This window comes from Poeciliopsis prolifica, unplaced genomic scaffold (assembly GCF_027474105.1).
Source record: "Poeciliopsis prolifica strain line A6 unplaced genomic scaffold, Auburn_PproV2 SCAFFOLD031, whole genome shotgun sequence".
NCBI lineage: Eukaryota > Metazoa > Chordata > Actinopteri > Cyprinodontiformes > Poeciliidae > Poeciliopsis > Poeciliopsis prolifica.
Genome location: NW_026562406.1, coordinates 4,107,917 through 4,119,935, shown reverse-complemented (window position 1 = coordinate 4,119,935; position 12,019 = coordinate 4,107,917).

Sequence of the window (12,019 nt, the reverse complement as noted above, 5' to 3'; positions counted from 1 at the left end):
CTGTTTGCTCTCTGTGTGTTTGCTCAGGCTGTGAGTGTTAGCTCGGCGCAGGTAGCTAAGGGCATCAAATCTGATCCAACAAATCTGAGATGAATGTCAACATGATAGCAGCTCACCACAGAGACGCAATATTTATCACCCGGGGACTGGACCGCTGTGACGGGGGCCCGGTTACAAGAATATCGAGCAAACCGGGATTTCCTCTTGAGTGACACGGGGATTTGTTCCCTGCAGAGGCTTTTCTCTTGCTCGGGAAACGCTTAAAACTCCCACATCCAAAGTGATTTGTGCTCCTGCCAAGCAGACAGCACCGCCTTGTGCTCTGCCATCAGCGCAGGTTATATTTCCCATAGTGCTTTGTGTTTACCTTTTTGCCTTTTGGGGATGGAATGACAGGTGTGGACCACCCATGCCTGCTTTTGCCTTCAACGATGATGGGAAAAAAAAAAAACTCTCAATTATAAGCTTTTGTTTACAAATGCATGCTTGCCAGCGCGAGGAGCCAAATTGTGAAAGGTTGACATCATAATAAGTGATAATTGACTCCGTTTTTTTTTTTTTGCTTTACCTTAAACAAATATTTATTCAAGAGATGTAGTGGAAAAGCCGCAGGCAAAAAGTCAAAAAGTTATTTTACTCCTTCGACTTAATCTTTTGAAAGGTCTGCCTGAGTGAGTCAGCTCTGCTGCCTAATCTATTGAACCATCACTTACCTGATTGGATCTTTTGCTTAAGGAGGAATTCCCCGACTTGTTGTGGATTAACTGTGCAAGTATGATCTGTGCATGAAGACAAAGCCTTGCTGTATTCTCTTCACCGACCGAGTGCAGCGTTAGGCGCTGTGTCGAAGATACGTCCATCATGCGCAATCAGCATTCCAACCTGCTTACCGATTAAACTCAGCAAACAATTTTTTTTAAAGATTTTGTCAGCATTAGTGGGCTTCAGTTAAAAGTCATCAGACTGGAAAAGAGTCTCATAATATGCGAAGCTCGATTTTACGAAATGTGAAACAGCAGCTGACAAACCAAAACAGAAACAACTAAATTCTTTGAATTCTGTTTCTTGTTTCTGCAGGTTAATATCTTTTAAGTCAACATGTCAAAGCAGATCCTTGGACAGGAACACAATTACTTATTGACTAGGTGAATTTCTTAGAATCTTGAATGTTTGCCCATGAAAAACGCAGAGCAATAATGGAGTCTGTGTAACAGGGTCAAGTGCAGGGACAGTTTTAAGCAACAAACAGAGAGTGCACCACCAAACTGGGTTTATTCTGAATGAAAGTCCTGTTGGATTTTAAAGATAAGAGATGGATTTTGTCTTCGTTTCAAAGTTGGCCATGCAGCTAATTTCTACTTAACAAGTGGAAGCTTTCATTTAGCACCAAACTTCGGCTTTCAGGAGCCGGTCTTGTTGGTTGTCAATCAGTGGGCTCCGGTTCCCGTTAAGCTAATTAATGTTCCACCAAGCGGCAGAGCAGCATTGGATTTTAGAAAGAAACATGCCCAGTAAAATTCACAAAAACACATTTCAGACATTTGTTTACCTCGAGGGGTTTGGGGAGCATTCGTCCCACCATCCCATTTAAAGCGCTTCATTTCAGAATGAGTGCCTGCAATAAGTCAGGACACCGACTCTAAAAATGATTCGAGACTCTAAGAGAGCTTTCGGGCTCCCGTTGACGGAGGCTTGTTAGTCAGACACGTCTGCAGTGACACACGCTGTTGTTTTGTGCAGCTGGTGTCTGGCCTCAGGCCTTCACAGCCATGCGTCTTTGAGCTGTTGCTCAACACAGCTGTGGATAAACAGGCTGTGTTTAGATCCCCGTGTCTCAACCTGTACACACACAGGGACACACTTGCAGCAAAGAAACAAACTGGGATGTGTGGAATGGGTGTATTAGCAGTGCCACACCAAAAAAAAGAAAAAAAAAAACACCCCTCTTGCCCTGACTTGCTCTATTGAGTGAACTTGCTCTGTTGAGCTTCCATTCAGCGTAACAACATGAAGGCGCCTCTGCAGCTTTCAGCTTAGTCATGGAAGTGTGTTTGTGTGCCAGTATGAAAAGTTAACGCGTTCATTTGCTGCTTTGCATGAAAGAAAAACGACGAGGAAAGACGAGCAGGAACCGGGCAGCGTTGAGCTGGACGCTGAAACTGAAATCGCAAAGAGATTTTCAGCATGAGTTCAGTTTCATGATGGTGCCGGATGAGTCAGATCGCAAGAAAAGAAAAATAAAAGAAGTTCTTTCAATCTCACAGACACATGTGTTTTAAAAGAGGGGGGTTTGCATGCTGGACATGGACCTTCTCGCTGCAAGGCAACTGCGCAGTCCCCAAATGATTACACACAGCTCAATTGAGCTCTAATGGTTAACACCTTTAACGTTTGCACACTACTTTGACTGGAATTATGTTGTTTACCGCAGTTTGATTTTATTCTGCCAGCAGAGGACAAACAGGTGTCTGTGGTGGTAATTATTGATAGCTGAGGATTTTCTGGATGGAAGACAATGACCTGGTGAAACTTATTCCACACACGCATCACGTCCCAGGAAGGTATTTCCAAAAAAGCGGATCAACCTGTGTAACCACAACATTTGTGATAGAGTCCTCTGACTCACCCTGACTGAAGAAATGATCCGGTTCCTAACTCTGATTTGATTTGGGCACAAAGCAAGTACTTGTTTTGCCAGACAAATATGTTGAAAAAGACGCTCTGTCACTTATCAGGGCAGTTCAAATAGTCCAAAGTAAGTTGTTACTTATTATAAGTAGAAAATTACCTTATAATAAGTAAGTTATTATAAGTAAAGTCAATATGTTGTCTAGCAGTAAGTGTACAGGAAGGTGGATAAACCCTCAGGATGATGGAAGTCTTAAACCCTGCCCAATTTTTGTTTGAAATTTGCAAATTAAACTGGGATAAGATGCTAATATTAGTAGAAAGTAAATGTCTCCACTGTGGCCCAGTCATCTTACAGAGAAGCGTATGAATACTTCTAGTAACTTAATGGAACAAACCATCTGAATTACCCATTTCATTTTGAGAATAAAGTCACAAAATTACTTTAATAAAGTTGAAATAATATTAGAACACAACTGTAGTAGTATGAGAATAAAGTCATAGAGCATAAAATCTTATTATGAGAATAAAATCCTAATTTTATTACTTTACTCTTGTACTATTTTGACTCTATTCTCTTACATTATTATCATAATGCAATGACTTTGTTCTTGTAATTTTATGACTTTATTTTCATAATTTTTTTTTTAGCCAAGCTCTAAATACTACATTTACTCCATTGTATAATTGAAAGTAAAGTGGTGTTTATATGTATACGGTATATATCTCCTACATTAATTTTCCATGTGAACCATAATTAGTTTCTTTTTATATTTTTGTCCAAGTCAAACCTGTGATAGCAGAAAGTAGGAATAATAAGTTCTTGATATTAGAATAGTTTCACACAGGTTTGGGGTCACCGTCCCCTTTAAATCGAACTGTCAGGACCTACGAATCTGAATTTACACTGAGAGGACATGCTAGGAGATCCGTTCTCTCTCATGAGGTTTTAAAAGAACTTCCTTTAGAAATATCCCTTTAAAGTATAACAAATTTCACACACAGTAGCACGCCCTTCAGCTGGACTCCATGTGAAAAGCCAAAAATACTGTTTACCCAGTGGAGCTCTGTGCAGGCGAGCTGCTGCACTTTTGTTTCCTAGAATCCTTCCAGCTGCGATTAAAGGAGACGCTGAACAGAACCCAAACTGAAACTTCAGCTTGGATTTGTGTGGCAGGTTTGTTCAGCTGGGTGGGCTTGGAGCTGAGGTTGGTCTCTGACCATTGTCCCACCGGTCCACTTTGACCCCGCGTGACATGTGGGGAAGCTTCAACGGGAAGAGCAAACATATTGTGCCTCCTTCAGCCCACTTAGCGAGGCCGGACAGGTACAGCGGCGCAGGCAGAGAGAGAAGAGGCCACTTGAAGGGCCTTTTTTCGCTCAACAAATACTAATATTTTCAGGTTAGTCCTTGAGCATCCAGACATGGAATTTGTGGTGAGTATTTTGCATATGTAAGCTATAAAAGAGCCCTGCATGTTCTGGCAAGCGAAGCTCTGCCGCTCGACCAGGAGCTCTGTTTGAGTTGGAGAGGAGGCAGTCGGAGGGATGCGTTGCTATTCGCTGCTCTGAGCTGCGAGCCAAGTGGTCCATTTTCCTCGATCCGTTTTCACAGGGCGCTTTTATCCTCCACAAAGCCCAAATACCGCAGGGAAAATGGGGATGGGGCGGAGTTCAAACGACAGCCCTCAAGTTTTATGCTCGACTCAATGAGAAATGACTTTTTAAATACCACTCCGAATGCACTGAAATGCTCAAAGAGCTCAGCTAATGAATTTAATGTGCAGCTTTTGGCGTAGGTCGTTCATTTTTTCCTCCGCCCCCCTCTCTATGGCTGATTAAAAAGTAAAGTGACTTATAGCTGCAGAGGGAGTGTGGGTTGTTTTGTCATGTGGGCATCTTATTATGATTTTTAGTTTCTCTCGTCTGCCTCCCATCTGCATCAATTTACGGCTGTTGCGCTGCTGGTGAAATCCTGCATTTCAGCGGGTAACCTGAAGCCGCCGGAGCCGCGGGCCGACCGCTGACAGATTGAGAGCGATGGTGGCAGAGCGCGCGGCCTTTGAGATGAGAGATATACGCGGACATTTTGTTGCTTAACTCTGCCTCCCTGTGACTATTCAGGAACTTTCTCTCAGAGAAATTTTTCTGTCGGGTGTAAAGAAATTATCTACGAGGCACTGAGCGCATTTTACAGGGCGACACTTGGAGGCAGAATGGAGAGGCAGACACCAGCAGGTCAAAGGTCAACACTTTTTGTTATTATTATTATTTTTTCCCCTCATCTTGGGGTTTCTTTACATTCATGCATCATTTCTAGGTCTAGCATCATAAAATGTCGAGGCCGGCTTTTTCGACATTTTACGCTTCATTTGTAACCTGGGTGTAATTTGAGGTTTGTGGATATGCTTTTGCGGAGACAAGTAAAGGATATGGTACCACTTATCTCTACTGGTGGTCCCATTTAGGTCCAGGTACTTCACGATTGTAAAAAAGATTAAAAACGGGAAGATGTTGCACCTGAGCTTCGACTCATAGGAACTAGTACACAAAGTTCTGATAATTCAGTTAAGACTTACATGCTTTTAGTTCACATTAACAACTCATGTGACATGAATAATTTCTTACATTCAGTGTCTGGTAGAAAAGTGACCTTATACCTACAAATGCTTATATATATCTATATATATATCTATATATATTAATCTTCTGACCAACAAGACCAAAAGTCGTCAAAATGACATTGGACGAAGAAGGGACCATCTTTGTCCCCTGGAGGAGAAGTGAGGTACTGCATCTTTAAAGAAGCCCTGGATCCAAAGGAAATTCACAGACGGTAGAAGAAGAATAAGCCTTTACCTTTGAAATTCTGCAGACAGAATCTTTGGATTACAGATTCCCCATAAAGAGACGCTGCCGCACACAGACGCTGTGTACTGGTTTCTCTAGCCAAGCAGCGAGAGTCTTCCTCTACTCATGCTGAACAGTGACATCACTGCAACTCTCACCAAGCAGAGCAGCTCAGTTGGTTTTGCCTTTCTGCACTTGCAGCAGAGACCAGAATCCTCTGGTTCTAAACAAGAGGAACCAACAAGATGTTAAGACTCTGCAGACTCCAATCTCTCCGGGCAGACAAGAGCAAGTACTGAAGTTGAAATGGACAATTAAATCAGATAGTACTGAAAATTCATTCTATTCCCTTTACAATTTAGCCTTAAGTTTTATTCCAAATAAAAGAATAATTCTTCAGATTGATTGTTTTATAAATTCGAGACAAACAGAAACATATATTTTATTATGAGACGTAACATTTTATAAGGATAATGAAGTGGCCTGCTTCATTCAATGGTCTGCATTAATGCCAAAAGTCATCAGTGTGAAGCCTTTATAGCAGCTCTGTTTATGGGGACATTATAAACACGCTGTTGCCCTGGATCGTATTTGAGAGTGTCGGAGTAAATGGGGGGGGGGTAAGCACATGCCACACCTTTCAGATTCTTGTTTGTAAAATGTGTTGACCACCATCTACTTCCCCCTTCGCAGTCCCAATAAAACACAATCAGTTTCAGATGTGATAAATGTCAAGGGGTTGAAATTATGAAAAGCGCCGTAATTCATCGTCACATAAAACAGCTGCAAGAAGATCGGCTCCGGGGCCTTCAGGTGACACCGGTCTGTGTTTTATTTTACTTCAACTTTTACTCGTTTTTGGACGACTGAGGCAGAGCAGGAGAGCAACATGGTGGGAAACTGATGAGTCAAGGAGTTTCGAAAGATGCATTCTTAGCCGTCTGCTCCTTCGACACTCAGAGGCAATAAACATGACGAGAATTTACTACTGATGCTACTGATGGATATATTTAAAGCCATCACTCTTCTGTTGCCAAGACACTGGAGTCTCCTCCTTGGGGTGCAGCTGAGTGAGTCGGATGTCGCGTGTGTGTTTGTGTGTCTTTGTGTGTGTTTGTGTGCGTGTGTGGTGATTCATCTGAACTGAGCCTGCAACGCGATGATTGACGAAGGTCCACAGAGAGCAGAACGACTGTCTGCCACAGATTTATCTTATCGTTCCTGGTGCACAACTCGTGCAATCAGTGGAATACCACACTGTGAAGCGCTTACATGCATGAAACGACTGGCTCCAAAAGCATTTAGCAAAAGTATCAGACCGTAATAAACTTGTCAGGACAAATCATTTTTAGAACAAGAGTTATTTTTTTATTTTTGAAAAGCTCCGACTTGTGGAAGAGATGTCGACCAAAGGCCTGATGAAGTGGCTGTCTTGTGCTCTCAAAGATAAGATAAAATTATTCTTTGCACTAGTTCATCCATTCTAAAACTGCAAGTGAGTGACTTTTTCAGCTTTTACACGACAGCTACGACTTTTTTTAAAACAGGAAACTTTATGCAATCATTCTTGTTGAGTGTAATGGAAGATTTCAAACAACTTGAAGTCTTGAAAGCAAACCACTTCTTCTTGTTCTCAATATTTTACTGTTAAATCTTGAAAACACATCTGATTCACGTCAACCAATTTAAATCCATCCCTTCGGTTTTAGGCAGTGGCACAACATCTATTCTCTGAATGCGTCTCTTCCAGTTATTTGTGATTTCCTTTACTGCTGGCGGTACAGTTAGATGGTTTGTCTGTGCAGATATTTGATAGGACTTTAGAGAGTTTTCACACCAAGTAGTCCGGTAGACTCGATTCGATTGGGGACCAAAGTTGCTGGATTTGTTAGTTTCAGCTGTTGCTTTTTGAAAACCTGTTTCCTCCCTCGCCTGGTGTGGCTGAAAGAAGCAACATAAAAACCTCTGAAGACACTGAATATATTTTTGTTCACAAAATATGAACAAAATGGAGTTGAAATAAAATGTAGCGATTTCTCTTTTGTCATTGGTAAGAGACCGTGAGTTGTTTCTCCTGCTAGCGCTAGACTCACTCATTTGTTTTGGTCATATTTACCCAGAATGCCTTGTGTCAGAGTCCCGCTTTTTGTCTCTGGTCTGCTTGCATCCGCATATGCATTCAAACCGCAAACCAGAGTTCACGTTAATCAAACTGAGACCTAGATTTTTAGGCGTACGAGAGTTTGATCACGCATTCACACCACCCCAAACAAACAAAACCAGTGTTCAATTAAAGCGGACTAATCAGGGCTGGTGTGAAAGCACTCTTAGTGTGCAAAAGTAAACATGTCTGCACAAGAACAGAGGGAGTTTGGCAACTCGGCGAGCCTGATGCCTCTTGACGGGAGCTCGCTGAGCCGCGGGGTTTAGGGAGTCTACCTGGAAAAGGACGCAGATTGTGACTCATGACGCTACCATGACACCTGCAGCAGCCAGTGTCACCGAGGCACACCCCGTTTTGCGTCAGAAAAAAAACAAAAAACACTCCACTTCTGACGTTAAGACTCGAAGTGAATCCTGGTCCCAAACTCCTGAAGCCACCGAGAGACCTTTAGGTCCAACGAGGCTCCCAGGAGGTCAAACGGCTGCAGGGATGATGCCTCTGTTTCCAGTGATTCATTAACTGGTCTTTCTGGTCGTGAGTCAATCCAAATGAGCCCAGCTTGATCAGGGGGACAAATACTTTCTTCACATGCATACAGGTCTAGCGATAGCATGTGGCTCCATTTATTGCAGACACATAAAACAACAAGCAGGAAGCATTAAAACCATGTGAGGCTGGTTTTGGTGCACTGCAAGGGACTCGCTTCTCAATTCAGCCAGTGTATTCAAGACAGGAACACACACACACACAAGCACACACACACACACACATAGCTGTTCAAGCAATTAGACACGCCTGTTCTCCATATTGGAACGATAAATACAGACTGAGGGGTACTTCAGCGCTGTACCCTGTTAATGCTTCTCTTTGGTTCACTGTGCCTTATTAGAATAAACAGAGGTGGTTTGGGAACGCTGAAGAGTGGCACACAGACCCACAAGCTTCAGAGTGATTCACACACACACACATACACACATTTCTTGTGGTTGCTTTAACTCCAGAACAGCTTGAGTTTTATACAGTACTTGAGCGCCAAACCGGGAGAGGATATTAGTGTGGCAAACGTTGGAGATTTTAGATGGTGAAAGTAATGTATGTATGGGGCACCAGAACGGCGAAAAGCTGCATTTCGTTTAACGTAGCATTTAAGGGGAAGAGCGGACAAAGACATGTTTGAAGAAATAACTCAACCTAGCAGTGGCAGCGAATATTATGTACTTATGCTCTCACCATAAGTCCCATCCATGGTTAAAATAAATAAATAAATAAAGTCTGCAGTTCAGTTCCACAAACACAAATAGCAGTCTATTCTTAGCCTAGCGCCATCGCCACTTGCAGACTAATGGCACAGCTCAGCGTATAGAAAGCCAGGTTGGGATGTAAAGCGCACTCCTCCGTACCCCCTCCATTCTCTGTCTTTTCCTTCTTCATCACACCTTCTCATTGAGTGCATTTTAAAATCGTTTTACTAAACGGCTCACTCCTTTTCTTCTCCTGCTTTTCTCCACCCTGTAAAGTAAATCTCTGCACCATCCATCAGATCTGCAAAGTCAAAATAATAGGTGACGAAGATCTATGCTGCGGTATTTCTCCAGGCATACAGTGAAATTGGCCTTGCATAACCTTATGGCGTTAAAAGAAGAAACGCGCGGACAGGTTGGGTTCTGGAGGTGCGTCCGAGGCTCTCCTTGACGGAGTCAGGCTCGTTTCTGGGGAAGACATTAACTCACCTTTGGCCTCGGCAAACCACACCACAGGGATGTGTAATTTAGCAGCGCGCTGATTGATTGGTCTGTTTATTTTTTCATTTTGCCTGGCAGGAATTTTAAACTTCAGCTTTCAAACTCCCTGCAGATGGTCGGGCAGCCCCTGAGTCCCAGCTGTAATTAACCTTAGGAGGAGAATAACAAACCAGCGCACGGGGCCGCAGTGGCCCGGCCCGGCTGCTTTGATGTGGCTGCTGTGTTTGGAGTTGAGGGGAGGTGAACTTTGCCGACACAACTAGCACTGCTGAGTGTGGGGGTGGGGGTGTTACTCCCGGGGCCGGAGGGGCGCAACTGTTATCACCTTTCTGAAACATAGTTATTCAGAAAATTTGGATCCAAGCCATAGGTTTAATAGCACATGTCACATGCTGCAGTTGTCTTGCCATGTTGCCTCAAATGAACCATTGGACATGATATTCCCCCGGATTCAAGACTGGATGTTACGTTGAGGTAGAAAAACAGCCTGTGGCTTTCAATTGCTTGAGATTAAAAAGGGAAAAATGTCTATCAGTCAGTAAAAGCACTTCAACACAACGTGTGAATGTGCCACGCTGTTAGAATCACACAGTCGTCTTTAATCTGTGATTATCCAAGAAAAAGAGGCAGTTTTCCCTGAAAAGACGAAAACCAAAAACTTGCTAAAAACTTTAGTCTTTAGAACAAGAAATCATGAGAGGAGCAAAAGTTATCAGCTACTTTGACAGTGACTGAGGAAAAGTGGTATTTATGCTGGGGAGCTAGATTACTGGAATGATGGACAGGTGGCTTAACAGGTGAGACATAATCGATTTAGAAAAAAATGTGCATCAACGCAACAGGATGCAGCGCCACATTAAAGATCTTTGGAAGGTAATCTGGACCAGTTGGTGGCGCTGTAACTCTGCCAAAATACAGAACGTCGCAAAACCGCAAAACAAACCTGGCACAGAACAGTGTAGAGAGAGATGATGCAACGACGTCTGTGTTTCACAAAATACAGTGACTGAGGCTCAGATTTACGCGAACATGAAACCGCCGGGTTGAAATTGTTCAACACTGGGACCCAAATAGAAAATTTAAATAAGTTTGGTTATCTTAACACAGAATCAGAACCAACCATAAATGTTGGTTCTGATTTATTATCGAACAGAGACAAAAAGGTTTCATGCCTCTTTGATTCATGGTTTCAATTGTCCATTGACATTAACAATTAAACATTGGAACAAGACTTTCATCCACAAATGCCTTGTCTCAAGTCATGCTGATCCATATTAAGGACAAAAAACTCAGATCAGAAAAAATTCTTAAGTCATTCAATTTATTTTGATAATTTTTTGAACACACAGGAAAAGTAAAATATCTCCTGTGATCTGAGAAAAGTGAGATAAAACATTACTGGTTGAAACAGCTGTTCTGTTCTGTAATCGCAAGACTGGAAGCTCAACAGACAACACATCAGATCCCTATCTTTCTTTTTGAAATACATTATTGTTCTTTTCTTTTGAAGAAAGACTCTCTCTATTCTCATGTGTTCATGAGAAGAAAGACCTGTCAGGTTTGATGAACTGCTGCAGTAGCGTTGGATCATTTAATCATTACTGTTCCCAACAAAAACAATTCTTGAGAAGTAAATGCTGAGCAGGCTGTTGATGTTCTTTGTATTCTTCCCCTAGGCTGTGTTAGCAATTGTGCAACCCTATTGAGTAATGTCAGTCCTTGCAGTCTGTTCACTGGGTGATCTTGTTCAGCTTGGTGAAACCAAGCTGAACAAGTGATTGTTCAGCGATTGTTCAGTGATTGTTCAGCTCACATTTCCATGTTCGATTGAGCCAATTCTGCTGGTAGAGTAACTTTTTTGTTACAGCGTAAAATGGCTAGAATCGCAACAGAAAACCGCCACTCAAAGTTTCTTGCGTATTTTCTGAAGAAATTTTAACATCATGTCATGAATTGTATCTATGATGGTAACAACAAGATCAAATCTATAATGAATTTCTTTTTTTGCTTATTTAATCACCTGCAGCTCGGCTCTATCATAAGGGCATCTCTTTGACAGGTGAAGGCACTGTGCATTACCTTTTATGAATCTGGATCTTGTTGCAAGATCAGTCTTCAACATATTAACTTTCAAAATATCCCTTTTTATGGACTAGAGCGCCAACAAGGAGCAGCACCTGACTGAATGGCATTTTCGCACTCTCTTCGTCCCCTTATTGACATCGTTTTACTCCCTCTCTTCTCACTCATGCAGTCCTTCGTTGCTGCCATCCCCCCCACCGGGTCCCCCACTGCTTCTCTAATGGGCCCCTGTGTGTTTAACAAGTATCGACACCAGGGGCTTCTCTGAAATCGAATCCTTGCAGCGGGGAGTTGGAGAGCAGGGCTCAAAGGAGGTCAGGTCGGTTCACAGTAGGGTTCACCTGACAGACCAACCCCTGATCAAACAGACTGAGACGCCTTTTGATCGCCTGCCCTGAGATACGTCCCTCCCTGCCCCCCGTCCTGTATGTACTTACAATCTCTTAAGTTATGTAAGCATCACGAATGGGGGGTCCGCCTCATGGCCCCCAGCTACAGCCCTGCCATCAAACCCTGACCTCCCCACTCACCCCGGCCCCGTGACTACACAGCT